Raw genomic sequence first — 22,731 nt, forward strand, 5'->3', positions numbered from 1 at the left:
GCTACGGCAGACACCCTCTCGAGCACCCCGAAGACTTCTTGAGCCCTCGGCTGTAATGGTTTCCAGGCTGTCAAAAGAACCGTCGCGTGTGCATTCGCGGACGGGAGAGAGGCTGAGGTAATTTCGAGTGAACGGGGATGGACTCCTCCCGTCCGCAGTTTCCGTAGTGTAGCGGTTATCACGTCTGCTTTACACGCAGAAGGTCCCCGGTTCGATCCCGGGCGGGAACAGTATTTTCTTGCCTGTGTCGCATTGTACTCCAGTGAGCCACGTCATGTGAGGATCTTCTGCATGTACCTTTGTTATGCAAGAAGCGCATTTATTTAATTTTTTAGTTACGATGTCAACATCAGCACGAGTTGTCTCTAAGGTATGGCGCACACAAGTAGTTTCCGTGGTGTAGCGGTTATCACGTCTGCCTAACACGCAGAAGGTCCCCGGTTCGATCCCGGGCGGAAACACTTTTTCATCATTAAAAACAAGACATAGTAACATGCATCTGCTTCCATCTGTACCCAAAAACCTTCGTAATCGCCTTCACACGTCGGATCAGAGTGTCAATTGCTCACATCAAATATGAAATTCATTTGATACTGCCGCCGAGCATTTTGCATCGACTCAGCCACTCATGTGCGATCAGTTTGCACAAAACGCTAGGGCTCGTCCGGGATTTGAACCCGGTACCTCCTGCACCCGAAGCAGGAATCATACCCCTAGACCAACGAGCCATCTGACATGGCGAATGACTATTATTTCAGTGCACTGGGTGCCTCGATGTGGTCCAGGGTGCTCTGGAAAGTCTCGTGTAGGCTGGCGGGATGGGGGCGGCGCGAATTCCCGCGGTCGGCGGCCTTCCTGGGCTATTGGTACCTTCATGTAGAGCTGCCGCTGGGCTCGCACTCCCTGCTGCTAAGAAAGTGATTGCTTTTGCTGCTATGACTTGCAATCACGACTGCGGGAAACGCCGCTATCTCGTTAGGGGTGCTACGGCAGACACCCTCTCGAGCACCCCGAAGACTTCTTGAGCCCTCGGCTGTAATGGTTTCCAGGCTGTCAAAAGAACCGTCGCGTGTGCATTCGCGGACGGGAGAGAGGCTGAGGTAATTTCGAGTGAACGGGGATGGACTCCTCCCGTCCGCAGTTTCCGTAGTGTAGCGGTTATCACGTCTGCTTTACACGCAGAAGGTCCCCGGTTCGATCCCGGGCGGGAACAGTATTTTCTTGCCTGTGTCGCATTGTACTCCAGTGAGCCACGTCATGTGAGGATCTTCTGCATGTACCTTTGTTATGCAAGAAGCGCATTTATTTAATTTTTTAGTTACGATGTCAACATCAGCACGAGTTGTCTCTAAGGTATGGCGCACACAAGTAGTTTCCGTGGTGTAGCGGTTATCACGTCTGCCTAACACGCAGAAGGTCCCCGGTTCGATCCCGGGCGGAAACACTTTTTCATCATTAAAAACAAGACATAGTAACATGCATCTGCTTCCATCTGTACCCAAAAACCTTCGTAATCGCCTTCACACGTCGGATCAGAGTGTCAATTGCTCACATCAAATATGAAATTCATTTGATACTGCCGCCGAGCATTTTGCATCGACTCAGCCACTCATGTGCGATCAGTTTGCACAAAACGCTAGGGCTCGTCCGGGATTTGAACCCGGGACCTCCTGCACCCGAAGCAGGAATCATACCCCTAGACCAACGAGCCATCTGACATGGCGAATGACTATTATTTCAGTGCACTGGGTGCCTCGATGTGGTCCAGGGTGCTCTGGAAAGTCTCGTGTAGGCTGGCGGGATGGGGGCGGCGCGAATTCCCGCGGTCGGCGGCCTTCCTGGGCTATTGGTACCTTCATGTAGAGCTGCCGCTGGGCTCGCACTCCCTGCTGCTAAGAAAGTGATTGCTTTTGCTGCTATGACTTGCAATCACGACTGCGGGAAACGCCGCTATCTCATTAGGGGTGCTACGGCAGACACCCTCTCGAGCACCCCGAAGACTTCTTGAGCCCTCGGCTGTAATGGTTTCCAGGCTGTCAAAAGAACCGTCGCGTGTGCATTCGCGGACGGGAGAGAGGCTGAGGTAATTTCGAGTGAACGGGGATGGACTCCTCCCGTCCGCAGTTTCCGTAGTGTAGCGGTTATCACGTCTGCTTTACACGCAGAAGGTCCCCGGCTCGATCCCGGGCGGGAACAGTATTTTCTTGCCTGTGTCGCATTGTACTCCAGTGAGCCACGTCATGTGAGGATCTTCTGCATGTACCTTTGTTATGCAAGAAGCGCATTTATTTAATTTTTTAGTTACGATGTCAACATCAGCACGAGTTGTCTCTAAGGTATGGCGCACACAAGTAGTTTCCGTGGTGTAGCGGTTATCACGTCTGCCTAACACGCAGAAGGTCCCCGGTTCGATCCCGGGCGGAAACACTTTTTCATCATTAAAAACAAGACATAGTAACATGCATCTGCTTCCATCTGTACCCAAAAACCTTCGTAATCGCCTTCACACGTCGGATCAGAGTGTCAATTGCTCACATCAAATATGAAATTCATTTGATACTGCCGCCGAGCATTTTGCATCGACTCAGCCACTCATGTGCGATCAGTTTGCACAAAACGCTGGGGCTCGTCCGGGATTTGAACGCGGGACCTCCTGCACCCGAAGCAGGAATCATACCCCTAGACCAACGAGCCATCTGACATGGCGAATGACTATTATTTCAGTGCACTGGGTGCCTCGATGTGGTCCAGGGTGCTCTGGAAAGTCTCGTGTAGGCTGGCGGGATGGGGGCGGCGCGAATTCCCGCGGTCGGCGGCCTTCCTGGGCTATTGGTACCTTCATGTAGAGCTGCCGCTGGGCTCGCACTCCCTGCTGCTAAGAAAGTGATTGCTTTTGCTGCTATGACTTGCAATCACGACTGCGGGAAACGCCGCTATCTCGTTAGGGGTGCTACGGCAGACACCCTCTCGAGCACCCCGAAGACTTCTTGAGCCCTCGGCTGTAATGGTTTCCAGGCTGTCAAAAGAACCGTCGCGTGTGCATTCGCGGACGGGAGAGAGGCTGAGGTAATTTCGAGTGAACGGGGATGGACTCCTCCCGTCCGCAGTTTCCGTAGTGTAGCGGTTATCACGTCTGCTTTACACGCAGAAGGTCCCCGGTTCGATCCCGGGCGGGAACAGTATTGTCTTGCCTGTGTCGCATTGTACTCCAGTGAGCCACGTCATGTGAGGATCTTCTGCATGTACCTTTGTTATGCAAGAAGCGCATTTATTTAATTTTTTAGTTACGATGTCAACATCAGCACGAGTTGTCTCTAAGGTATGGCGCACACAAGTAGTTTCCGTGGTGTAGCGGTTATCACGTCTGCCTAACACGCAGAAGGTCCCCGGTTCGATCCCGGGCGGAAACACTTTTTCATCATTAAAAACAAGACATAGTAACATGCATCTGCTTCCATCTGTACCCAAAAACCTTCGTAATCGCCTTCACACGTCGGATCAGAGTGTCAATTGCTCACATCAAATATGAAATTCATTTGATACTGCCGCCGAGCATTTTGCATCGACTCAGCCACTCATGTGCGATCAGTTTGCACAAAACGCTAGGGCTCGTCCGGGATTTGAACCCGGGACCTCCTGCACCCGAAGCAGGAATCATACCCCTAGACCAACGAGCCATCTGACATGGCGAATGACTATTATTTCAGTGCACTGGGTGCCTCGATGTGGTCCAGGGTGCTCTGGAAAGTCTCGTGTAGGCTGGCGGGATGGGGGCGGCGCGAATTCCCGCGGTCGGCGGCCTTCCTGGGCTATTGGTACCTTCATGTAGAGCTGCCGCTGGGCTCGCACTCCCTGCTGCTAAGAAAGTGATTGCTTTTGCTGCTATGACTTGCAATCACGACTGCGGGAAACGCCGCTATCTCGTTAGGGGTGCTACGGCAGACACCCTCTCGAGCACCCCGAAGACTTCTTGAGCCCTCGGCTGTAATGGTTTCCAGGCTGTCAAAAGAACCGTCGCGTGTGCATTCGCGGACGGGAGAGAGGCTGAGGTAAGTTCGAGTGAACGGGGATGGACTCCTCCCGTCCGCAGTTTCCGTAGTGTAGCGGTTATCACGTCTGCTTTACACGCAGAAGGTCCCCGTTTCGATCCCGGCGGGAACAGTATTTTCTTGCCTGTGTCGCATTGTACTCCAGTGAGCCACGTCATGTGAGGATCTTCTGCATGTACCTTTGTTATGCAAGAAGCGCATTTATTTAATTTTTTAGTTACGATGTCAACATCAGCACGAGTTGTCTCTAAGGTATGGCGCACACAAGTAGTTTCCGTGGTGTAGCGGTTATCACGTCTGCCTAACACGCAGAAGGTCCCCGGTTCGATCCCGGGCGGAAACACTTTTTCATCATTAAAAACAAGACATAGTAACATGCATCTGCTTCCATCTGTACCCAAAAACCTTCGTAATCGCCTTCACACGTCGGATCAGAGTGTCAATTGCTCACATCAAATATGAAATTCATTTGATACTGCCGCCGAGCATTTTGCATCGACTCAGCCACTCATGTGCGATCAGTTTGCACAAAACGCTAGGGCTCGTCCGGGGTTTGAACCCGGGACCTCCTGCACCCGAAGCAGGAATCATACCCCTAGACCAACGAGCCATCTGACATGGCGAATGACTATTATTTCAGTGCACTGGGTGCCTCGATGTGGTCCAGGGTGCTCTGGAAAGTCTCGTGTAGGCTGGCGGGATGGGGGCGGCGCGAATTCCCGCGGTCGGCGGCCTTCCTGGGCTATTGGTACCTTCATGTAGAGCTGCCGCTGGGCTCGCACTCCCTGCTGCTAAGAAAGTGATTGCTTTTGCTGCTATGACTTGCAATCACGACTGCGGGAAACGCCGCTATCTCGTTAGGGGTGCTACGGCAGACACCCTCTCGAGCACCCCGAAGACTTCTTGAGCCCTCGGCTGTAATGGTTTCCAGGCTGTCAAAAGAACCGTCGCGTGTGCATTCGCGGACGGGAGAGAGGCTGAGGTAATTTCGAGTGAACGGGGATGGACTCCTCCCGTCCGCAGTTTCCGTAGTGTAGCGGTTATCACGTCTGCTTTACACGCAGAAGGTCCCCGGTTCGATCCCGGGCGGGAACAGTATTTTCTTGCCTGTGTCGCATTGTACTCCAGTGAGCCACGTCATGTGAGGATCTTCTGCATGTACCTTTGTTATGCAAGAAGCGCATTTATTTAATTTTTTAGTTACGATGTCAACATCAGCACGAGTTGTGTCTAAGGTATGGCGCACACAAGTAGTTTCCGTGGTGTAGCGGTTATCACGTCTGCCTAATACGCAGAAGGTCCCCGGTTCGATCCCGGGCGGAAACACTTTTTCATCATTAAAAACAAGACATAGTAACATGCATCTGCTTCCATCTGTACCCAAAAACCTTCGTAATCGCCTTCACACGTCGGATCAGAGTGTCAATTGCTCACATCAAATATGAAATTCATTTGATACTGCCGCCGAGCATTTTGCATCGACTCAGCCACTCATGTGCGATCAGTTTGCACAAAACGCTAGGGCTCGTCCGGGATTTGAACCCGGGACCTCCTGCACCCGAAGCAGGAATCATACCCCTAGACCAACGAGCCATCTGACATGGCGAATGACTATTATTTCAGTGCACTGGGTCCCTCGATGTGGTCCAGGGTGCTCTGGAAAGTCTCGTGTAGGCTGGCGGGATGGGGGCGGCGCGAATTCCCGCGGTCGGCGGCCTTCCTGGGCTATTGGTACCTTCATGTAGAGCTGCCGCTGGGCTCGCACTCCCTGCTGCTAAGAAAGTGATTGCTTTTGCTGCTATGACTTGCAATCACGACTGCGGGAAACGCCGCTATCTCGTTAGGGGTGCTACGGCAGACACCCTCTCGAGCACCCCGAAGACTTCTTGAGCCCTCGGCTGTAATGGTTTCCAGGCTGTCAAAAGAACCGTCGCGTGTGCATTCGCGGACGGGAGAGAGGCTGAGGTAATTTCGAGTGAACGGGGATGGACTCCTCCCGTCCGCAGTTTCCGTAGTGTAGCGGTTATCACGTCTGCTTTACACGCAGAAGGTCCCCGGTTCGATCCCGGGCGGGAACAGTATTTTCTTGCCTGTGTCGCATTGTACTCCAGTGAGCCACGTCATGTGAGGATCTTCTGCATGTACCTTTGTTATGCAAGAAGCGCATTTATTTAATTTTTTAGTTACGATGTCAACATCAGCACGAGTTGTCTCTAACGTATGGCGCACACAAGTAGTTTCCGTGGTGTAGCGGTTATCACGTCTGCCTAACACGCAGAAGGTCCCCGGTTCGATCCCGGGCGGAAACACTTTTTCATCATTAAAAACAAGACATAGTAACATGCATCTGCTTCCATCTGTACCCAAAAACCTTCGTAATCGCCTTCACACGTCGGATCAGAGTGTCAATTGCTCACATCAAATATGAAATTCATTTGATACTGCCGCCGAGCATTTTGCATCGAATCAGCCACTCATGTGCGATCAGTTTGCACAAAACGCTAGGGCTCGTCCGGGATTTGAACCCGGGACCTCCTGCACCCAAAGCAGGAATCATACCCCTAGACCAACGAGCCATCTGACATGGCGAATGACTATTATTTCAGTGCACTGGGTGCCTCGATGTGGTCCAGGGTGCTCTGGAAAGTCTCGTGTAGGCTGGCGGGATGGGGGCGGCGCGAATTCCCGCGGTCGGCGGCCTTCCTGGGCTATTGGTACCTTCATGTAGAGCTGCCGCTGGGCTCGCACTCCCTGCTGCTAAGAAAGTGATTGCTTTTGCTGCTATGACTTGCAATCACGACTGCGGGAAACGCCGCTATCTCGTTAGGGGTGCTACGGCAGACACCCTCTCGAGCACCCCGAAGACTTCTTGAGCCCTCGGCTGTAATGGTTTCCAGGCTGTCAAAAGAACCGTCGCGTGTGCATTCGCGGACGGGAGAGAGGCTGAGGTAATTTCGAGTGAACGGGGATGGACTCCTCCCGTCCGCAGTTTCCGTAGTGTAGCGGTTATCACGTCTGCTTTACACGCAGAAGGTCCCCGGTTCGATCCCGGGCGGGAACAGTATTTTCTTGCCTGTGTCGCATTGTACTCCAGTGAGCCACGTCATGTGAGGATCTTCTGCATGTACCTTTGTTATGCAAGAAGCGCATTTATTTAATTTTTTAGTTACGATGTCAACATCAGCACGAGTTGTCTCTAAGGTATGGCGCACACAAGTAGTTTCCGTGGTGTAGCGGTTATCACGTCTGCCTAACACGCAGAAGGTCCCCGGTTCGATCCCGGGCGGAAACACTTTTTCATCATTAAAAACAAGACATAGTAACATGCATCTGCTTCCATCTGTACCCAAAAACCTTCGTAATCGCCTTCACACGTCGGATCAGAGTGTCAATTGCTCACATCAAATATGAAATTCATTTGATACTGCCGCCGAGCATTTTGCATCGACTCAGCCACTCATGTGCGATCAGTTTGCACAAAACGCTAGGGCTCGTCCGGGATTTGAACCCGGGACCTCCTGCACCCGAAGCAGGAATCATACCCCTAGACCAACGAGCCATCTGACATGGCGAATGACTATTATTTCAGTGCACTGGGTGCCTCGATGTGGTCCAGGGTGCTCTGGAAAGTCTCGTGTAGGCTGGCGGGATGGGGGCGGCGCGAATTCCCGCGGTCGGCGGCCTTCCTGGGCTATTGGTACCTTCATGTAGAGCTGCCGCTGGGCTCGCACTCCCTGCTGCTAAGAAAGTGATTGCTTTTGCTGCTATGACTTGCAATCACGACTGCGGGAAACGCCGCTATCTCGTTAGGGGTGCTACGGCAGACACCCTCTCGAGCACCCCGAAGACTTCTTGAGCCCTCGGCTGTAATGGTTTCCAGGCTGTCAAAAGAACCGTCGCGTGTGCATTCGCGGACGGGAGAGAGGCTGAGGTAATTTCGAGTGAACGGGGATGGACTCCTCCCGTCCGCAGTTTCCGTAGTGTAGCGGTTATCACGTCTGCTTTACACGCAGAAGGTCCCCGGTTCGATCCCGGGCGGGAACAGTATTTTCTTGCCTGTGTCGCATTGTACTCCAGTGAGCCACGTCATGTGAGGATCTTCTGCATGTACCTTTGTTATGCAAGAAGCGCATTTATTTAATTTTTTAGTTACGATGTCAACATCAGCACGAGTTGTCTCTAAGGTATGGCGCACACAAGTAGTTTCCGTGGTGTAGCGGTTATCACGTCTGCCTAACACGCAGAAGGTCCCCGGTTCGATCCCGGGCGGAAACACTTTTTCATCATTAAAAACAAGACATAGTAACATGCATCTGCTTCCATCTGTACCCAAAAACCTTCGTAATCGCCTTCACACGTCGGATCAGAGTGTCAATTGCTCACATCAAATATGAAATTCATTTGATACTGCCGCCGAGCATTTTGCATCGACTCAGCCACTCATGTGCGATCAGTTTGCACAAAACGCTAGGGCTCGTCCGGGATTTGAACACGGGACCTCCTGCACCCGAAGCAGGAGTCATACCCCTAGACCAACGAGCCATCTGACATGGCGAATGACTATTATTTCAGTGCACTGGGTGCCTCGATGTGGTCCAGGGTGCTCTGGAAAGTCTCGTGTAGGCTGGCGGGATGGGGGCGGCGCGAATTCCCGCGGTCGGCGGCCTTCCTGGGCTATTGGTACCTTCATGTAGAGCTGCCGCTGGGCTCGCACTCCCTGCTGCTAAGAAAGTGATTGCTTTTGCTGCTATGACTTGCAATCACGACTGCGGGAAACGCCGCTATCTCGTTAGGGGTGCTACGGCAGACACCCTCTCGAGCACCCCGAAGACTTCTTGAGCCCTCGGCTGTAATGGTTTCCAGGCTGTCAAAAGAACCGTCGCGTGTGCATTCGCGGACGGGAGAGAGGCTGAGGTAATTTCGAGTGAACGGGGATGGACTCCTCCCGTCCGCAGTTTCCGTAGTGTAGCGGTTATCACGTCTGCTTTACACGCAGAAGGTCCCCGGTTCGATCCCGGGCGGGAACAGTATTTTCTTGCCTGTGTCGCATTGTACTCCAGTGAGCCACGTCATGTGAGGATCTTCTGCATGTACCTTTGTTATGCAAGAAGCGCATTTATTTAATTTTTTAGTTACGATGTCAACATCAGCACGAGTTGTCTCTAAGGTATGGCGCACACAAGTAGTTTCCGTGGTGTAGCGGTTATCACGTCTGCCTAACACGCAGAAGGTCCCCGGTTCGATCCCGGGCGGAAACACTTTTTCATCATTAAAAACAAGACATAGTAACATGCATCTGCTTCCATCTGTACCCAAAAACCTTCGTAATCGCCTTCACACGTCGGATCAGAGTGTCAATTGCTCACATCAAATATGAAATTCATTTGATACTGCCGCCGAGCATTTTGCATCGACTCAGCCACTCATGTGCGATCAGTTTGCACAAAACGCTAGGGCTCGTCCGGGATTTGAACCCGGGACCTCCTGCACCCGAAGCAGGAATCATACCCCTAGACCAACGAGCCATCTGACATGGCGAATGACTATTATTTCAGTGCACTGGGTGCCTCGATGTGGTCCAGGGTGCTCTGGAAAGTCTCGTGTAGGCTGGCGGGATGGGGGCGGCGCGAATTCCCGCGGTCGGCGGCCTTCCTGGGCTATTGGTACCTTCATGTAGAGCTGCCGCTGGGCTCGCACTCCCTGCTGCTAAGAAAGTGATTGCTTTTGCTGCTATGACTTGCAATCACGACTGCGGGAAACGCCGCTATCTCGTTAGGGGTGCTACGGCAGACACCCTCTCGAGCACCCCGAAGACTTCTTGAGCCCTCGGCTGTAATGGTTTCCAGGCTGTCAAAAGAACCGTCGCGTGTGCATTCGCGGACGGGAGAGAGGCTGAGGTAATTTCGAGTGAACGGGGATGGACTCCTCCCGTCCGCAGTTTCCGTAGTGTAGCGGTTATCACGTCTGCTTTACACGCAGAAGGTCCCCGGTTCGATCCCGGGCGGGAACAGTATTTTCTTGCCTGTGTCGCATTGTACTCCAGTGAGCCACGTCATGTGAGGATCTTCTGCATGTACCTTTGTTATGCAGGAAGCGCATTTATTTAATTTTTTAGTTACGATGTCAACATCAGCACGAGTTGTGTCTAAGGTATGGCGCACACAAGTAGTTTCCGTGGTGTAGCGGTTATCACGTCTGCCTAACACGCAGAAGGTCCCCGGTTCGATCCCGGGCGGAAACACTTTTTCATCATTAAAAACAAGACATAGTAACATGCATCTGCTTCCATCTGTACCCAAAAACCTTCGTAATCGCCTTCACACGTCGGATCAGAGTGTCAATTGCTCACATCAAATATGAAATTCATTTGATACTGCCGCCGAGCATTTTGCATCGACTCAGCCACTCATGTGCGATCAGTTTGCACAAAACGCTAGGGCTCGTCCGGGATTTGAACCCGGGACCTCCTGCACCCGAAGCAGGAATCATACCCCTAGACCAACGAGCCATCTGACATGGCGAATGACTATTATTTCAGTGCACTGGGTGCCTCGATGTGGTCCAGGGTGCTCTGGAAAGTCTCGTGTAGGCTGGCGGGATGGGGGCGGCGCGAATTCCCGCGGTCGGCGGCCTTCCTGGGCTATTGGTACCTTCATGTAGAGCTGCCGCTGGGCTCGCACTCCCTGCTGCTAAGAAAGTGATTGCTTTTGCTGCTATGACTTGCAATCACGACTGCGGGAAACGCCGCTATCTCGTTAGGGGTGCTACGGCAGACACCCTCTCGAGCACCCCGAAGACTTCTTGAGCCCTCGGCTGTAATGGTTTCCAGGCTGTCAAAAGAACCGTCGCGTGTGCATTCGCGGACGGGAGAGAGGCTGAGGTAATTTCGAGTGAACGCGGATGGACTCCTCCCGTCCGCAGTTTCCGTAGTGTAGCGGTTATCACGTCTGCTTTACACGCAGAAGGTCCCCGGTTCGATCCCGGGCGGGAACAGTATTTTCTTGCCTGTGTCGCATTGTACTCCAGTGAGCCACGTCATGTGAGGATCTTCTGCATGTACCTTTGTTATGCAAGAAGCGCATTTATTTAATTTTTTAGTTACGATGTCAACATCAGCACGAGTTGTCTCTAAGGTATGGCGCACACAAGTAGTTTCCGTGGTGTAGCGGTTATCACGTCTGCCTAACACGCAGAAGGTCCCCGGTTCGATCCCGGGCGGAAACACTTTTTCATCATTAAAAACAAGACATAGTAACATGCATCTGCTTCCATCTGTACCCAAAAACCTTCGTAATCGCCTTCACACGTCGGATCAGAGTGTCAATTGCTCACATCAAATATGAAATTCATTTGATACTGCCGCCGAGCATTTTGCATCGACTCAGCCACTCATGTGCGATCAGTTTGCACAAAACGCTAGGGCTCGTCCGGGATTTGAACCCGGGACCTCCTGCACCCGAAGCAGGAATCATACCCCTAGACCAACGAGCCATCTGACATGGCGAATGACTATTATTTCAGTGCACTGGGTGCCTCGATGTGGTCCAGGGTGCTCTGGAAAGTCTCGTGTAGGCTGGCGGGATGGGGGCGGCGCGAATTCCCGCGGTCGGCGGCCTTCCTGGGCTATTGGTACCTTCATGTAGAGCTGCCGCTGGGCTCGCACTCCCTGCTGCTAAGAAAGTGATTGCTTTTGCTGCTATGACTTGCAATCACGACTGCGGGAAACGCCGCTATCTCGTTAGGGGTGCTACGGCAGACACCCTCTCGAGCACCCCGAAGACTTCTTGAGCCCTCGGCTGTAATGGTTTCCAGGCTGTCAAAAGAACCGTCGCGTGTGCATTCGCGGACGGGAGAGAGGCTGAGGTAATTTCGAGTGAACGGGGATGGACTCCTCCCGTCCGCAGTTTCCGTAGTGTAGCGGTTATCACGTCTGCTTTACACGCAGAAGGTCCCCGGTTCGATCCCGGGCGGGAACAGTATTTTCTTGCCTGTGTCGCATTGTACTCCAGTGAGCCACGTCATGTGAGGATCTTCTGCATGTACCTTTGTTATGCAAGAAGCGCATTTATTTAATTTTTTAGTTACGATGTCAACATCAGCACGAGTTGTGTCTAAGGTATGGCGCACACAAGTAGTTTCCGTGGTGTAGCGGTTATCACGTCTGCCTAACACGCAGAAGGTCCCCGGTTCGATCCCGGGCGGAAACACTTTTTCATCATTAAAAACAAGACATAGTAACATGCATCTGCTTCCATCTGTACCCAAAAACCTTCGTAATCGCCTTCACACGTCGGATCAGAGTGTCAATTGCTCACATCAAATATGAAATTCATTTGATACTGCCGCCGAGCATTTTGCATCGACTCAGCCACTCATGTGCGATCAGTTTGCACAAAACGCTAGGGCTCGTCCGGGATTTGAACCCGGGACCTCCTGCACCCGAAGCAGGAATCATACCCCTAGACCAACGAGCCATCTGACATGGCGAATGACTATTATTTCAGTGCACTGGGTGCCTCGATGTGGTCCAGGGTGCTCTGGAAAGTCTCGTGTAGGCTGGCGGGATGGGGGCGGCGCGAATTCCCGCGGTCGGCGGCCTTCCTGGGCTATTGGTACCTTCATGTAGAGCTGCCGCTGGGCTCGCACTCCCTGCTGCTAAGAAAGTGATTGCTTTTGCTGCTATGACTTGCAATCACGACTGCGGGAAACGCCGCTATCTCGTTAGGGGTGCTACGGCAGACACCCTCTCGAGCACCCCGAAGACTTCTTGAGCCCTCGGCTGTAATGGTTTCCAGGCTGTCAAAAGAACCGTCGCGTGTGCATTCGCGGACGGGAGAGAGGCTGAGGTAATTTCGAGTGAACGGGGATGGACTCCTCCCGTCCGCAGTTTCCGTAGTGTAGCGGTTATCACGTCTGCTTTACACGCAGAAGGTCCCCGGTTCGATCCCGGGCGGGAACAGTATTTTCTTGCCTGTGTCGCATTGTACTCCAGTGAGCCACGTCATGTGAGGATCTTCTGCATGTACCTTTGTTATGCAAGAAGCGCATTTATTTAATTTTTTAGTTACGATGTCAACATCAGCACGAGTTGTCTCTAAGGTATGGCGCACACAAGTAGTTTCCGTGGTGTAGCGGTTATCACGTCTGCCTAACACGCAGAAGGTCCCCGGTTCGATCCCGGGCGGAAACACTTTTTCATCATTAAAAACAAGACATAGTAACATGCATCTGCTTCCATCTGTACCCAAAAACCTTCGTAATCGCCTTCACACGTCGGATCAGAGTGTCAATTGCTCACATCAAATATGAAATTCATTTGATACTGCCGCCGAGCATTTTGCATCGACTCAGCCACTCATGTGCGATCAGTTTGCACAAAACGCTAGGGCTCGTCCGGGATTTGAACCCGGGACCTCCTGCACCCGAAGCAGGAATCATACCCCTAGACCAACGAGCCATCTGACATGGCGAATGACTATTATTTCAGTGCACTGGGTGCCTCGATGTGGTCCAGGGTGCTCTGGAAAGTCTCGTGTAGGCTGGCGGGATGGGGGCGGCGCGAATTCCCGCGGTCGGCGGCCTTCCTGGGCTATTGGTACCTTCATGTAGAGCTGCCGCTGGGCTCGCACTCCCTGCTGCTAAGAAAGTGATTGCTTTTGCTGCTATGACTTGCAATCACGACTGCGGGAAACGCCGCTATCTCGTTAGGGGTGCTACGGCAGACACCCTCTCGAGCACCCCGAAGACTTCTTGAGCCCTCGGCTGTAATGGTTTCCAGGCTGTCAAAAGAACCGTCGCGTGTGCATTCGCGGACGGGAGAGAGGCTGAGGTAATTTCGAGTGAACGGGGATGGACTCCTCCCGTCCGCAGTTTCCGTAGTGTAGCGGTTATCACGTCTGCTTTACACGCAGAAGGTCCCCGGTTCGATCCCGGGCGGGAACAGTATTTTCTTGCCTGTGTCGCATTGTACTCCAGTGAGCCACGTCATGTGAGGATCTTCTGCATGTACCTTTGTTATGCAAGAAGCGCATTTATTTAATTTTTTAGTTACGATCTCAACATCAGCACGAGTTGTCTCTAAGGTATGGCGCACACAAGTAGTTTCCGTGGTGTAGCGGTTATCACGTCTGCCTAACACGCAGAAGGTCCCCGGTTCGATCCCGGGCGGAAACACTTTTTCATCATTAAAAACAAGACATAGTAACATGCATCTGCTTCCATCTGTACCCAAAAACCTTCGTAATCGCCTTCACACGTCGGATCAGAGTGTCAATTGCTCACATCAAATATGAAATTCATTTGATACTGCCGCCGAGCATTTTGCATCGACTCAGCCACTCATGTGCGATCAGTTTGCACAAAACGCTAGGGCTCGTCCGGGATTTGAACCCGGGACCTCCTGCACCCGAAGCAGGAATCATACCCCTAGACCAACGAGCCATCTGACATGGCGAATGACTATTATTTCAGTGCACTGGGTGCCTCGATGTGGTCCAGGGTGCTCTGGAAAGTCTCGTGTAGGCTGGCGGGATGGGGGCGGCGCGAATTCCCGCGGTCGGCGGCCTTCCTGGGCTATTGGTACCTTCATGTAGAGCTGCCGCTGGGCTCGCACTCCCTGCTGCTAAGAAAGTGATTGCTTTTGCTGCTATGACTTGCAATCACGACTGCGGGAAACGCCGCTATCTCGTTAGGGGTGCTACGGCAGACACCCTCTCGAGCACCCCGAAGACTTCTTGAGCCCTCGGCTGTAATGGTTTCCAGGCTGTCAAAAGAACCGTCGCGTGTGCATTCGCGGACGGGAGAGAGGCTGAGGTAATTTCGAGTGAACGGGGATGGACTCCTCCCGTCCGCAGTTTCCGTAGTGTAGCGGTTATCACGTCTGCTTTACACGCAGAAGGTCCCCGGTTCGATCCCGGGCGGGAACAGTATTTTCTTGCCTGTGTCGCATTGTACTCCAGTGAGCCACGTCATGTGAGGATCTTCTGCATGTACCTTTGTTATGCAAGAAGCGCATTTATTTAATTTTTTAGTTACGATGTCAACATCAGCACGAGTTGTCTCTAAGGTATGGCGCACACAAGTAGTTTCCGTGGTGTAGCGGTTATCACGTCTGCCTAACACGCAGAAGGTCCCCGGTTCGATCCCGGGCGGAAACACTTTTTCATCATTAAAAACAAGACATAGTAACATGCATCTGCTTCCATCTGTACCCAAAAACCTTCGTAATCGCCTTCACACGTCGGATCAGAGTGTCAATTGCTCACATCAAATATGAAATTCATTTGATACTGCCGCCGAGCATTTTGCATCGACTCAGCCACTCATGTGCGATCAGTTTGCACAAAACGCTAGGGCTCGTCCGGGATTTGAACCCGGGACCTCCTGCACCCGAAGCAGGAATCATACCCCTAGACCAACGAGCCATCTGACATGGCGAATGACTATTATTTCAGTGCACTGGGTGCCTCGATGTGGTCCAGGGTGCTCTGGAAAGTCTCGTGTAGGCTGGCGGGATGGGGGCGGCGCGAATTCCCGCGGTCGGCGGCCTTCCTGGGCTATTGGTACCTTCATGTAGAGCTGCCGCTGGGCTCGCACTCCCTGCTGCTAAGAAAGTGATTGCTTTTGCTGCTATGACTTGCAATCACGACTGCGGGAAACGCCGCTATCTCGTTAGGGGTGCTACGGCAGACACCCTCTCGAGCACCCCGAAGACTTCTTGAGCCCTCGGCTGTAATGGTTTCCAGGCTGTCAAAAGAACCGTCGCGTGTGCATTCGCGGACGGGAGAGAGGCTGAGGTAATTTCGAGTGAACGGGGATGGACTCCTCCCGTCCGCAGTTTCCGTAGTGTAGCGGTTATCACGTCTGCTTTACACGCAGAAGGTCCCCGGTTCGATCCCGGGCGGGAACAGTATTTTCTTGCCTGTGTCGCATTGTACTCCAGTGAGCCACGTCATGTGAGGATCTTCTGCATGTACCTTTGTTATGCAAGAAGCGCATTTATTTAATTTTTTAGTTACGATGTCAACATCAGCACGAGTTGTCTCTAAGGTATGGCGCACACAAGTAGTTTCCGTGGTGTAGCGGTTATCACGTCTGCCTAACACGCAGAAGGTCCCCGGTTCGATCCCGGGCGGAAACACTTTTTCATCATTAAAAACAAGACATAGTAACATGCATCTGCTTCCATCTGTACCCAAAAACCTTCGTAATCGCCTTCACACGTCGGATCAGAGTGTCAATTGCTCACATCAAATATGAAATTCATTTGATACTGCCGCCGAGCATTTTGCATCGACTCAGCCACTCATGTGCGATCAGTTTGCACAAAACGCTAGGGCTCGTCCGGGATTTGAACCCGGGACCTCCTGCACCCGAAGCAGGAATCATACCCCTAGACCAACGAGCCATCTGACATGGCGAATGACTATTATTTCAGTGCACTGGGTGCCTCGATGTGGTCCAGGGTGCTCTGGAAAGTCTCGTGTAGGCTGGCGGGATGGGGGCGGCGCGAATTCCCGCGGTCGGCGGCCTTCCTGGGCTATTGGTACCTTCATGTAGAGCTGCCGCTGGGCTCGCACTCCCTGCTGCTAAGAAAGTGATTGCTTTTGCTGCTATGACTTGCAATCACGACTGCGGGAAACGCCGCTATCTCGTTAGGGGTGCTACGGCAGACACCCTCTCGAGCACCCCGAAGACTTCTTGAGCCCTCGGCTGTAATGGTTTCCAGGCTGTCAAAAGAACCGTCGCGTGTGCATTCGCGGACGGGAGAGAGGCTGAGGTAAGTTCGAGTGAACGGGGATGGACTCCTCCCGTCCGCAGTTTCCGTAGTGTAGCGGTTATCACGTCTGCTTTACACGCAGAAGGTCCCCGTTTCGATCCCGGCGGGAACAGTATTTTCTTGCCTGTGTCGCATTGTACTCCAGTGAGCCACGTCATATGAGGATCTTCTGCATGTACCTTTGTTATGCAAGAAGCGCATTTATTTAATTTTTTAGTTACGATGTCAACATCAGCACGAGTTGTCTCTAAGGTATGGCGCACACAAGTAGTTTCCGTGGTGTAGCGGTTATCACGTCTGCCTAACACGCAGAAGGTCCCCGGTTCGATCCCGGGCGGAAACACTTTTTCATCATTAAAAACAAGACATAGTAACATGCATCTGCTTCCATCTGTACCCAAAAACCTTCGTAATCGCCTTCACACGTCGGATCAGAGTGTCAATTGCTCACATCAAATATGAAATTCATTTGATACTGCCGCCGAGCATTTTGCATCGACTCAGCCACTCATGTGCGATCAGTTTGCACAAAACGCTAGGGCTCGTCCGGGGTTTGAACCCGGGACCTCCTGCACCCGAAGCAGGAATCATACCCCTAGACCAACGAGCCATCTGACATGGCGAATGACTATTATTTCAGTGCACTGGGTGCCTCGATGTGGTCCAGGGTGCTCTGGAAAGTCTCGTGTAGGCTGGCGGGATGGGGGCGGCGCGAATTCCCGCGGTCGGCGGCCTTCCTGGGCTATTGGTACCTTCATGTAGAGCTGCCGCTGGGCTCGCACTCCCTGCTGCTAAGAAAGTGATTGCTTTTGCTGCTATGACTTGCAATCACGACTGCGGGAAACGCCGCTATCTCGTTAGGGGTGCTACGGCAGACACCCTCTCGAGCACCCCGAAGACTTCTTGAGCCCTCGGCTGTAATGGTTTCCAGGCTGTCAAAAGAACCGTCGCGTGTGCATTCGCGGACGGGAGAGAGGCTGAGGTAATTTCGAGTGAACGGGGATGGACTCCTCCCGTCCGCAGTTTCCGTAGTGTAGCGGTTATCACGTCTGCTTTACACGCAGAAGGTCCCCGGTTCGATCCCGGGCGGGAACAGTATTTTCTTGCCTGTGTCGCATTGTACTCCAGTGAGCCACGTCATGTGAGGATCTTCTGCATGTACCTTTGTTATGCAAGAAGCGCATTTATTTAATTTTTTAGTTACGATGTCAACATCAGCACGAGTTGTGTCTAAGGTATGGCGCACACAAGTAGTTTCCGTGGTGTAGCGGTTATCACGTCTGCCTAATACGCAGAAGGTCCCCGGTTCGATCCCGGGCGGAAACACTTTTTCATCATTAAAAACAAGACATAGTAACATGCATCTGCTTCCATCTGTACCCAAAAACCTTCGTAATCGCCTTCACACGTCGGATCAGAGTGTCAATTGCTCACATCAAATATGAAATTCATTTGATACTGCCGCCGAGCATTTTGCATCGACTCAGCCACTCATGTGCGATCAGTTTGCACAAAACGCTAGGGCTCGTCCGGGATTTGAACCCGGGACCTCCTGCACCCGAAGCAGGAATCATACCCCTAGACCAACGAGCCATCTGACATGGCGAATGACTATTATTTCAGTGCACTGGGTCCCTCGATGTGGTCCAGGGTGCTCTGGAAAGTCTCGTGTAGGCTGGCGGGATGGGGGCGGCGCGAATTCCCGCGGTCGGCGGCCTTCCTGGGCTATTGGTACCTTCATGTAGAGCTGCCGCTGGGCTCGCACTCCCTGCTGCTAAGAAAGTGATTGCTTTTGCTGCTATGACTTGCAATCACGACTGCGGGAAACGCCGCTATCTCGTTAGGGGTGCTACGGCAGACACCCTCTCGAGCACCCCGAAGACTTCTTGAGCCCTCGGCTGTAATGGTTTCCAGGCTGTCAAAAGAACCGTCGCGTGTGCATTCGCGGACGGGAGAGAGGCTGAGGTAATTTCGAGTGAACGGGGATGGACTCCTCCCGTCCGCAGTTTCCGTAGTGTAGTGGTTATCACGTCTGCTTTACACGCAGAAGGTCCCCGGTTCGATCCCGGGCGGGAACAGTATTTTCTTGCCTGTGTCGCATTGTACTCCAGTGAGCCACGTCATGTGAGGATCTTCTGCATGTACCTTTGTTATGCAAGAAGCGCATTTATTTAATTTTTTAGTTACGATGTCAACATCAGCACGAGTTGTCTCTAAGGTATGGCGCACACAAGTAGTTTCCGTGGTGTAGCGGTTATCACGTCTGCCTAACACGCAGAAGGTCCCCGGTTCGATCCCGGGCGGAAACACTTTTTCATCATTAAAAACAAGACATAGTAACATGCATCTGCTTCCATCTGTACCCAAAAACCTTCGTAATCGCCTTCACACGTCGGATCAGAGTGTCAATTGCTCACATCAAATATGAAATTCATTTGATACTGCCGCCGAGCATTTTGCATCGAATCAGCCACTCATGTGCGATCAGTTTGCACAAAACGCTAGGGCTCGTCCGGGATTTGAACCCGGGACCTCCTGCACCCAAAGCAGGAATCATACCCCTAGACCAACGAGCCATCTGACATGGCGAATGACTATTATTTCAGTGCACTGGGTGCCTCGATGTGGTCCAGGGTGCTCTGGAAAGTCTCGTGTAGGCTGGCGGGATGGGGGCGGCGCGAATTCCCGCGGTCGGCGGCCTTCCTGGGCTATTGGTACCTTCATGTAGAGCTGCCGCTGGGCTCGCACTCCCTGCTGCTAAGAAAGTGATTGCTTTTGCTGCTATGACTTGCAATCACGACTGCGGGAAACGCCGCTATCTCGTTAGGGGTGCTACGGCAGACACCCTCTCGAGCACCCCGAAGACTTCTTGAGCCCTCGGCTGTAATGGTTTCCAGGCTGTCAAAAGAACCGTCGCGTGTGCATTCGCGGACGGGAGAGAGGCTGAGGTAAGTTCGAGTGAACGGGGATGGACTCCTCCCGTCCGCAGTTTCCGTAGTGTAGCGGTTATCACGTCTGCTTTACACGCAGAAGGTCCCCGTTTCGATCCCGGCGGGAACAGTATTTTCTTGCCTGTGTCGCATTGTACTCCAGTGAGCCACGTCATGTGAGGATCTTCTGCATGTACCTTTGTTATGCAAGAAGCGCATTTATTTAATTTTTTAGTTACGATGTCAACATCAGCACGAGTTGTCTCTAAGGTATGGCGCACACAAGTAGTTTCCGTGGTGTAGCGGTTATCACGTCTGCCTAACACGCAGAAGGTCCCCGGTTCGATCCCGGGCGGAAACACTTTTTCATCATTAAAAACAAGACATAGTAACATGCATCTGCTTCCATCTGTACCCAAAAACCTTCGTAATCGCCTTCACACGTCGGATCAGAGTGTCAATTGCTCACATCAAATATGAAATTCATTTGATACTGCCGCCGAGCATTTTGCATCGACTCAGCCACTCATGTGCGATCAGTTTGCACAAAACGCTAGGGCTCGTCCGGGGTTTGAACCCGGGACCTCCTGCACCCGAAGCAGGAATCATACCCCTAGACCAACGAGCCATCTGACATGGCGAATGACTATTATTTCAGTGCACTGGGTGCCTCGATGTGGTCCAGGGTGCTCTGGAAAGTCTCGTGTAGGCTGGCGGGATGGGGGCGGCGCGAATTCCCGCGGTCGGCGGCCTTCCTGGGCTATTGGTACCTTCATGTAGAGCTGCCGCTGGGCTCGCACTCCCTGCTGCTAAGAAAGTGATTGCTTTTGCTGCTATGACTTGCAATCACGACTGCGGGAAACGCCGCTATCTCGTTAGGGGTGCTACGGCAGACACCCTCTCGAGCACCCCGAAGACTTCTTGAGCCCTCGGCTGTAATGGTTTCCAGGCTGTCAAAAGAACCGTCGCGTGTGCATTCGCGGACGGGAGAGAGGCTGAGGTAATTTCGAGTGAACGGGGATGGACTCCTCCCGTCCGCAGTTTCCGTAGTGTAGCGGTTATCACGTCTGCTTTACACGCAGAAGGTCCCCGGTTCGATCCCGGGCGGGAACAGTATTTTCTTGCCTGTGTCGCATTGTACTCCAGTGAGCCACGTCATGTGAGGATCTTCTGCATGTACCTTTGTTATGCAAGAAGCGCATTTATTTAATTTTTTAGTTACGATGTCAACATCAGCACGAGTTGTGTCTAAGGTATGGCGCACACAAGTAGTTTCCGTGGTGTAGCGGTTATCACGTCTGCCTAATACGCAGAAGGTCCCCGGTTCGATCCCGGGCGGAAACACTTTTTCATCATTAAAAACAAGACATAGTAACATGCATCTGCTTCCATCTGTACCCAAAAACCTTCGTAATCGCCTTCACACGTCGGATCAGAGTGTCAATTGCTCACATCAAATATGAAATTCATTTGATACTGCCGCCGAGCATTTTGCATCGACTCAGCCACTCATGTGCGATCAGTTTGCACAAAACGCTAGGGCTCGTCCGGGATTTGAACCCGGGACCTCCTGCACCCGAAGCAGGAATCATACCCCTAGACCAACGAGCCATCTGACATGGCGAATGACTATTATTTCAGTGCACTGGGTCCCTCGATGTGGTCCAGGGTGCTCTGGAAAGTCTCGTGTAGGCTGGCGGGATGGGGGCGGCGCGAATTCCCGCGGTCGGCGGCCTTCCTGGGCTATTGGTACCTTCATGTAGAGCTGCCGCTGGGCTCGCACTCCCTGCTGCTAAGAAAGTGATTGCTTTTGCTGCTATGACTTGCAATCACGACTGCGGGAAACGCCGCTATCTCGTTAGGGGTGCTACGGCAGACACCCTCTCGAGCACCCCGAAGACTTCTTGAGCCCTCGGCTGTAATGGTTTCCAGGCTGTCAAAAGAACCGTCGCGTGTGCATTCGCGGACGGGAGAGAGGCTGAGGTAATTTCGAGTGAACGGGGATGGACTCCTCCCGTCCGCAGTTTCCGTAGTGTAGTGGTTATCACGTCTGCTTTACACGCAGAAGGTCCCCGGTTCGATCCCGGGCGGGAACAGTATTTTCTTGCCTGTGTCGCATTGTACTCCAGTGAGCCACGTCATGTGAGGATCTTCTGCATGTACCTTTGTTATGCAAGAAGCGCATTTATTTAATTTTTTAGTTACGATGTCAACATCAGCACGAGTTGTCTCTAAGGTATGGCGCACACAAGTAGTTTCCGTGGTGTAGCGGTTATCACGTCTGCCTAACACGCAGAAGGTCCCCGGTTCGATCCCGGGCGGAAACACTTTTTCATCATTAAAAACAAGACATAGTAACATGCATCTGCTTCCATCTGTACCCAAAAACCTTCGTAATCGCCTTCACACGTCGGATCAGAGTGTCAATTGCTCACATCAAATATGAAATTCATTTGATACTGCCGCCGAGCATTTTGCATCGAATCAGCCACTCATGTGCGATCAGTTTGCACAAAACGCTAGGGCTCGTCCGGGATTTGAACCCGGGACCTCCTGCACCCAAAGCAGGAATCATACCCCTAGACCAACGAGCCATCTGACATGGCGAATGACTATTATTTCAGTGCACTGGGTGCCTCGATGTGGTCCAGGGTGCTCTGGAAAGTCTCGTGTAGGCTGGCGGGATGGGGGCGGCGCGAATTCCCGCGGTCGGCGGCCTTCCTGGGCTATTGGTACCTTCATGTAGAGCTGCCGCTGGGCTCGCACTCCCTGCTGCTAAGAAAGTGATTGCTTTTGCTGCTATGACTTGCAATCACGACTGCGGGAAACGCCGCTATCTCGTTAGGGGTGCTACGGCAGACACCCTCTCGAGCACCCCGAAGACTTCTTGAGCCCTCGGCTGTAATGGTTTCCAGGCTGTCAAAAGAACCGTCGCGTGTGCATTCGCGGACGGGAGAGAGGCTGAGGTAATTTC

The 22,731-nt window shown here is 52.5% G+C and overlaps 66 non-coding genes across 66 annotated transcripts; 43 read left to right on the forward strand and 23 right to left on the reverse strand.

Annotated features, from left to right (window-relative positions):
* Positions 1 to 157: 157 nt before the first annotated feature.
* On the forward strand, positions 158 to 230 carry Trnav-uac (transfer RNA valine (anticodon UAC)). The gene has a single exon. It is a non-coding gene; the product is annotated as a tRNA-Val (tRNA).
* A 158-nt stretch (positions 231 to 388) lies between these two features.
* Trnav-aac (transfer RNA valine (anticodon AAC)) lies at positions 389 to 461 on the forward strand. The gene has a single exon. It is a non-coding gene; the product is annotated as a tRNA-Val (tRNA).
* Positions 462 to 656: 195 nt separating this feature from the next.
* On the reverse strand, positions 657 to 728 carry Trnap-cgg (transfer RNA proline (anticodon CGG)). Its single transcript has one exon. It is a non-coding gene; the product is annotated as a tRNA-Pro (tRNA).
* A 412-nt stretch (positions 729 to 1,140) lies between these two features.
* Positions 1,141 to 1,213, forward strand: Trnav-uac (transfer RNA valine (anticodon UAC)). Its single transcript has one exon. It is a non-coding gene; the product is annotated as a tRNA-Val (tRNA).
* Positions 1,214 to 1,371: 158 nt separating this feature from the next.
* On the forward strand, positions 1,372 to 1,444 carry Trnav-aac (transfer RNA valine (anticodon AAC)). The gene has a single exon. It is a non-coding gene; the product is annotated as a tRNA-Val (tRNA).
* A 195-nt stretch (positions 1,445 to 1,639) lies between these two features.
* On the reverse strand, positions 1,640 to 1,711 carry Trnap-cgg (transfer RNA proline (anticodon CGG)). Its single transcript has one exon. It is a non-coding gene; the product is annotated as a tRNA-Pro (tRNA).
* Positions 1,712 to 2,123: 412 nt separating this feature from the next.
* Positions 2,124 to 2,196, forward strand: Trnav-uac (transfer RNA valine (anticodon UAC)). Its single transcript has one exon. It is a non-coding gene; the product is annotated as a tRNA-Val (tRNA).
* A 158-nt stretch (positions 2,197 to 2,354) lies between these two features.
* On the forward strand, positions 2,355 to 2,427 carry Trnav-aac (transfer RNA valine (anticodon AAC)). Its single transcript has one exon. It is a non-coding gene; the product is annotated as a tRNA-Val (tRNA).
* A 195-nt stretch (positions 2,428 to 2,622) lies between these two features.
* Trnap-cgg (transfer RNA proline (anticodon CGG)) lies at positions 2,623 to 2,694 on the reverse strand. Its single transcript has one exon. It is a non-coding gene; the product is annotated as a tRNA-Pro (tRNA).
* A 412-nt stretch (positions 2,695 to 3,106) lies between these two features.
* On the forward strand, positions 3,107 to 3,179 carry Trnav-uac (transfer RNA valine (anticodon UAC)). The gene has a single exon. It is a non-coding gene; the product is annotated as a tRNA-Val (tRNA).
* A 158-nt stretch (positions 3,180 to 3,337) lies between these two features.
* Positions 3,338 to 3,410, forward strand: Trnav-aac (transfer RNA valine (anticodon AAC)). Its single transcript has one exon. It is a non-coding gene; the product is annotated as a tRNA-Val (tRNA).
* Positions 3,411 to 3,605: 195 nt separating this feature from the next.
* Trnap-cgg (transfer RNA proline (anticodon CGG)) lies at positions 3,606 to 3,677 on the reverse strand. The gene has a single exon. It is a non-coding gene; the product is annotated as a tRNA-Pro (tRNA).
* A 642-nt stretch (positions 3,678 to 4,319) lies between these two features.
* Positions 4,320 to 4,392, forward strand: Trnav-aac (transfer RNA valine (anticodon AAC)). Its single transcript has one exon. It is a non-coding gene; the product is annotated as a tRNA-Val (tRNA).
* A 195-nt stretch (positions 4,393 to 4,587) lies between these two features.
* On the reverse strand, positions 4,588 to 4,659 carry Trnap-cgg (transfer RNA proline (anticodon CGG)). The gene has a single exon. It is a non-coding gene; the product is annotated as a tRNA-Pro (tRNA).
* Positions 4,660 to 5,071: 412 nt separating this feature from the next.
* On the forward strand, positions 5,072 to 5,144 carry Trnav-uac (transfer RNA valine (anticodon UAC)). Its single transcript has one exon. It is a non-coding gene; the product is annotated as a tRNA-Val (tRNA).
* A 158-nt stretch (positions 5,145 to 5,302) lies between these two features.
* On the forward strand, positions 5,303 to 5,375 carry Trnai-aau (transfer RNA isoleucine (anticodon AAU)). Its single transcript has one exon. It is a non-coding gene; the product is annotated as a tRNA-Ile (tRNA).
* Positions 5,376 to 5,570: 195 nt separating this feature from the next.
* On the reverse strand, positions 5,571 to 5,642 carry Trnap-cgg (transfer RNA proline (anticodon CGG)). The gene has a single exon. It is a non-coding gene; the product is annotated as a tRNA-Pro (tRNA).
* A 412-nt stretch (positions 5,643 to 6,054) lies between these two features.
* On the forward strand, positions 6,055 to 6,127 carry Trnav-uac (transfer RNA valine (anticodon UAC)). The gene has a single exon. It is a non-coding gene; the product is annotated as a tRNA-Val (tRNA).
* A 158-nt stretch (positions 6,128 to 6,285) lies between these two features.
* Trnav-aac (transfer RNA valine (anticodon AAC)) lies at positions 6,286 to 6,358 on the forward strand. Its single transcript has one exon. It is a non-coding gene; the product is annotated as a tRNA-Val (tRNA).
* Positions 6,359 to 6,553: 195 nt separating this feature from the next.
* Positions 6,554 to 6,625, reverse strand: Trnap-ugg (transfer RNA proline (anticodon UGG)). The gene has a single exon. It is a non-coding gene; the product is annotated as a tRNA-Pro (tRNA).
* A 412-nt stretch (positions 6,626 to 7,037) lies between these two features.
* Positions 7,038 to 7,110, forward strand: Trnav-uac (transfer RNA valine (anticodon UAC)). The gene has a single exon. It is a non-coding gene; the product is annotated as a tRNA-Val (tRNA).
* Positions 7,111 to 7,268: 158 nt separating this feature from the next.
* Trnav-aac (transfer RNA valine (anticodon AAC)) lies at positions 7,269 to 7,341 on the forward strand. Its single transcript has one exon. It is a non-coding gene; the product is annotated as a tRNA-Val (tRNA).
* Positions 7,342 to 7,536: 195 nt separating this feature from the next.
* On the reverse strand, positions 7,537 to 7,608 carry Trnap-cgg (transfer RNA proline (anticodon CGG)). The gene has a single exon. It is a non-coding gene; the product is annotated as a tRNA-Pro (tRNA).
* Positions 7,609 to 8,020: 412 nt separating this feature from the next.
* On the forward strand, positions 8,021 to 8,093 carry Trnav-uac (transfer RNA valine (anticodon UAC)). Its single transcript has one exon. It is a non-coding gene; the product is annotated as a tRNA-Val (tRNA).
* Positions 8,094 to 8,251: 158 nt separating this feature from the next.
* Positions 8,252 to 8,324, forward strand: Trnav-aac (transfer RNA valine (anticodon AAC)). The gene has a single exon. It is a non-coding gene; the product is annotated as a tRNA-Val (tRNA).
* A 195-nt stretch (positions 8,325 to 8,519) lies between these two features.
* Trnap-cgg (transfer RNA proline (anticodon CGG)) lies at positions 8,520 to 8,591 on the reverse strand. Its single transcript has one exon. It is a non-coding gene; the product is annotated as a tRNA-Pro (tRNA).
* Positions 8,592 to 9,003: 412 nt separating this feature from the next.
* Positions 9,004 to 9,076, forward strand: Trnav-uac (transfer RNA valine (anticodon UAC)). Its single transcript has one exon. It is a non-coding gene; the product is annotated as a tRNA-Val (tRNA).
* A 158-nt stretch (positions 9,077 to 9,234) lies between these two features.
* Positions 9,235 to 9,307, forward strand: Trnav-aac (transfer RNA valine (anticodon AAC)). Its single transcript has one exon. It is a non-coding gene; the product is annotated as a tRNA-Val (tRNA).
* Positions 9,308 to 9,502: 195 nt separating this feature from the next.
* Positions 9,503 to 9,574, reverse strand: Trnap-cgg (transfer RNA proline (anticodon CGG)). The gene has a single exon. It is a non-coding gene; the product is annotated as a tRNA-Pro (tRNA).
* A 412-nt stretch (positions 9,575 to 9,986) lies between these two features.
* Trnav-uac (transfer RNA valine (anticodon UAC)) lies at positions 9,987 to 10,059 on the forward strand. Its single transcript has one exon. It is a non-coding gene; the product is annotated as a tRNA-Val (tRNA).
* Positions 10,060 to 10,217: 158 nt separating this feature from the next.
* Trnav-aac (transfer RNA valine (anticodon AAC)) lies at positions 10,218 to 10,290 on the forward strand. Its single transcript has one exon. It is a non-coding gene; the product is annotated as a tRNA-Val (tRNA).
* A 195-nt stretch (positions 10,291 to 10,485) lies between these two features.
* Positions 10,486 to 10,557, reverse strand: Trnap-cgg (transfer RNA proline (anticodon CGG)). Its single transcript has one exon. It is a non-coding gene; the product is annotated as a tRNA-Pro (tRNA).
* A 412-nt stretch (positions 10,558 to 10,969) lies between these two features.
* On the forward strand, positions 10,970 to 11,042 carry Trnav-uac (transfer RNA valine (anticodon UAC)). The gene has a single exon. It is a non-coding gene; the product is annotated as a tRNA-Val (tRNA).
* A 158-nt stretch (positions 11,043 to 11,200) lies between these two features.
* Positions 11,201 to 11,273, forward strand: Trnav-aac (transfer RNA valine (anticodon AAC)). Its single transcript has one exon. It is a non-coding gene; the product is annotated as a tRNA-Val (tRNA).
* Positions 11,274 to 11,468: 195 nt separating this feature from the next.
* Trnap-cgg (transfer RNA proline (anticodon CGG)) lies at positions 11,469 to 11,540 on the reverse strand. The gene has a single exon. It is a non-coding gene; the product is annotated as a tRNA-Pro (tRNA).
* Positions 11,541 to 11,952: 412 nt separating this feature from the next.
* On the forward strand, positions 11,953 to 12,025 carry Trnav-uac (transfer RNA valine (anticodon UAC)). The gene has a single exon. It is a non-coding gene; the product is annotated as a tRNA-Val (tRNA).
* A 158-nt stretch (positions 12,026 to 12,183) lies between these two features.
* On the forward strand, positions 12,184 to 12,256 carry Trnav-aac (transfer RNA valine (anticodon AAC)). Its single transcript has one exon. It is a non-coding gene; the product is annotated as a tRNA-Val (tRNA).
* A 195-nt stretch (positions 12,257 to 12,451) lies between these two features.
* Trnap-cgg (transfer RNA proline (anticodon CGG)) lies at positions 12,452 to 12,523 on the reverse strand. The gene has a single exon. It is a non-coding gene; the product is annotated as a tRNA-Pro (tRNA).
* Positions 12,524 to 12,935: 412 nt separating this feature from the next.
* On the forward strand, positions 12,936 to 13,008 carry Trnav-uac (transfer RNA valine (anticodon UAC)). Its single transcript has one exon. It is a non-coding gene; the product is annotated as a tRNA-Val (tRNA).
* A 158-nt stretch (positions 13,009 to 13,166) lies between these two features.
* Trnav-aac (transfer RNA valine (anticodon AAC)) lies at positions 13,167 to 13,239 on the forward strand. The gene has a single exon. It is a non-coding gene; the product is annotated as a tRNA-Val (tRNA).
* Positions 13,240 to 13,434: 195 nt separating this feature from the next.
* Trnap-cgg (transfer RNA proline (anticodon CGG)) lies at positions 13,435 to 13,506 on the reverse strand. Its single transcript has one exon. It is a non-coding gene; the product is annotated as a tRNA-Pro (tRNA).
* A 412-nt stretch (positions 13,507 to 13,918) lies between these two features.
* Positions 13,919 to 13,991, forward strand: Trnav-uac (transfer RNA valine (anticodon UAC)). The gene has a single exon. It is a non-coding gene; the product is annotated as a tRNA-Val (tRNA).
* Positions 13,992 to 14,149: 158 nt separating this feature from the next.
* Positions 14,150 to 14,222, forward strand: Trnav-aac (transfer RNA valine (anticodon AAC)). The gene has a single exon. It is a non-coding gene; the product is annotated as a tRNA-Val (tRNA).
* Positions 14,223 to 14,417: 195 nt separating this feature from the next.
* Positions 14,418 to 14,489, reverse strand: Trnap-cgg (transfer RNA proline (anticodon CGG)). Its single transcript has one exon. It is a non-coding gene; the product is annotated as a tRNA-Pro (tRNA).
* Positions 14,490 to 14,901: 412 nt separating this feature from the next.
* On the forward strand, positions 14,902 to 14,974 carry Trnav-uac (transfer RNA valine (anticodon UAC)). The gene has a single exon. It is a non-coding gene; the product is annotated as a tRNA-Val (tRNA).
* A 158-nt stretch (positions 14,975 to 15,132) lies between these two features.
* Trnav-aac (transfer RNA valine (anticodon AAC)) lies at positions 15,133 to 15,205 on the forward strand. The gene has a single exon. It is a non-coding gene; the product is annotated as a tRNA-Val (tRNA).
* A 195-nt stretch (positions 15,206 to 15,400) lies between these two features.
* On the reverse strand, positions 15,401 to 15,472 carry Trnap-cgg (transfer RNA proline (anticodon CGG)). Its single transcript has one exon. It is a non-coding gene; the product is annotated as a tRNA-Pro (tRNA).
* A 412-nt stretch (positions 15,473 to 15,884) lies between these two features.
* Positions 15,885 to 15,957, forward strand: Trnav-uac (transfer RNA valine (anticodon UAC)). The gene has a single exon. It is a non-coding gene; the product is annotated as a tRNA-Val (tRNA).
* Positions 15,958 to 16,115: 158 nt separating this feature from the next.
* Trnav-aac (transfer RNA valine (anticodon AAC)) lies at positions 16,116 to 16,188 on the forward strand. Its single transcript has one exon. It is a non-coding gene; the product is annotated as a tRNA-Val (tRNA).
* A 195-nt stretch (positions 16,189 to 16,383) lies between these two features.
* On the reverse strand, positions 16,384 to 16,455 carry Trnap-cgg (transfer RNA proline (anticodon CGG)). The gene has a single exon. It is a non-coding gene; the product is annotated as a tRNA-Pro (tRNA).
* Positions 16,456 to 17,097: 642 nt separating this feature from the next.
* Positions 17,098 to 17,170, forward strand: Trnav-aac (transfer RNA valine (anticodon AAC)). Its single transcript has one exon. It is a non-coding gene; the product is annotated as a tRNA-Val (tRNA).
* A 195-nt stretch (positions 17,171 to 17,365) lies between these two features.
* On the reverse strand, positions 17,366 to 17,437 carry Trnap-cgg (transfer RNA proline (anticodon CGG)). Its single transcript has one exon. It is a non-coding gene; the product is annotated as a tRNA-Pro (tRNA).
* Positions 17,438 to 17,849: 412 nt separating this feature from the next.
* Positions 17,850 to 17,922, forward strand: Trnav-uac (transfer RNA valine (anticodon UAC)). The gene has a single exon. It is a non-coding gene; the product is annotated as a tRNA-Val (tRNA).
* A 158-nt stretch (positions 17,923 to 18,080) lies between these two features.
* On the forward strand, positions 18,081 to 18,153 carry Trnai-aau (transfer RNA isoleucine (anticodon AAU)). The gene has a single exon. It is a non-coding gene; the product is annotated as a tRNA-Ile (tRNA).
* Positions 18,154 to 18,348: 195 nt separating this feature from the next.
* Positions 18,349 to 18,420, reverse strand: Trnap-cgg (transfer RNA proline (anticodon CGG)). The gene has a single exon. It is a non-coding gene; the product is annotated as a tRNA-Pro (tRNA).
* A 412-nt stretch (positions 18,421 to 18,832) lies between these two features.
* Positions 18,833 to 18,905, forward strand: Trnav-uac (transfer RNA valine (anticodon UAC)). Its single transcript has one exon. It is a non-coding gene; the product is annotated as a tRNA-Val (tRNA).
* A 158-nt stretch (positions 18,906 to 19,063) lies between these two features.
* Positions 19,064 to 19,136, forward strand: Trnav-aac (transfer RNA valine (anticodon AAC)). The gene has a single exon. It is a non-coding gene; the product is annotated as a tRNA-Val (tRNA).
* A 195-nt stretch (positions 19,137 to 19,331) lies between these two features.
* Positions 19,332 to 19,403, reverse strand: Trnap-ugg (transfer RNA proline (anticodon UGG)). The gene has a single exon. It is a non-coding gene; the product is annotated as a tRNA-Pro (tRNA).
* A 642-nt stretch (positions 19,404 to 20,045) lies between these two features.
* Positions 20,046 to 20,118, forward strand: Trnav-aac (transfer RNA valine (anticodon AAC)). Its single transcript has one exon. It is a non-coding gene; the product is annotated as a tRNA-Val (tRNA).
* Positions 20,119 to 20,313: 195 nt separating this feature from the next.
* Trnap-cgg (transfer RNA proline (anticodon CGG)) lies at positions 20,314 to 20,385 on the reverse strand. The gene has a single exon. It is a non-coding gene; the product is annotated as a tRNA-Pro (tRNA).
* Positions 20,386 to 20,797: 412 nt separating this feature from the next.
* Trnav-uac (transfer RNA valine (anticodon UAC)) lies at positions 20,798 to 20,870 on the forward strand. The gene has a single exon. It is a non-coding gene; the product is annotated as a tRNA-Val (tRNA).
* Positions 20,871 to 21,028: 158 nt separating this feature from the next.
* Positions 21,029 to 21,101, forward strand: Trnai-aau (transfer RNA isoleucine (anticodon AAU)). Its single transcript has one exon. It is a non-coding gene; the product is annotated as a tRNA-Ile (tRNA).
* A 195-nt stretch (positions 21,102 to 21,296) lies between these two features.
* Trnap-cgg (transfer RNA proline (anticodon CGG)) lies at positions 21,297 to 21,368 on the reverse strand. Its single transcript has one exon. It is a non-coding gene; the product is annotated as a tRNA-Pro (tRNA).
* A 412-nt stretch (positions 21,369 to 21,780) lies between these two features.
* On the forward strand, positions 21,781 to 21,853 carry Trnav-uac (transfer RNA valine (anticodon UAC)). The gene has a single exon. It is a non-coding gene; the product is annotated as a tRNA-Val (tRNA).
* A 158-nt stretch (positions 21,854 to 22,011) lies between these two features.
* Positions 22,012 to 22,084, forward strand: Trnav-aac (transfer RNA valine (anticodon AAC)). Its single transcript has one exon. It is a non-coding gene; the product is annotated as a tRNA-Val (tRNA).
* A 195-nt stretch (positions 22,085 to 22,279) lies between these two features.
* On the reverse strand, positions 22,280 to 22,351 carry Trnap-ugg (transfer RNA proline (anticodon UGG)). Its single transcript has one exon. It is a non-coding gene; the product is annotated as a tRNA-Pro (tRNA).
* Between the last annotated feature and the right edge of the window lie 380 nt (positions 22,352 to 22,731).

The sequence above is a fragment of the Schistocerca gregaria genome, chromosome 2 (assembly GCF_023897955.1).
Source record: "Schistocerca gregaria isolate iqSchGreg1 chromosome 2, iqSchGreg1.2, whole genome shotgun sequence".
Classification (NCBI taxonomy): Eukaryota; Metazoa; Arthropoda; class Insecta; order Orthoptera; family Acrididae; genus Schistocerca; species Schistocerca gregaria.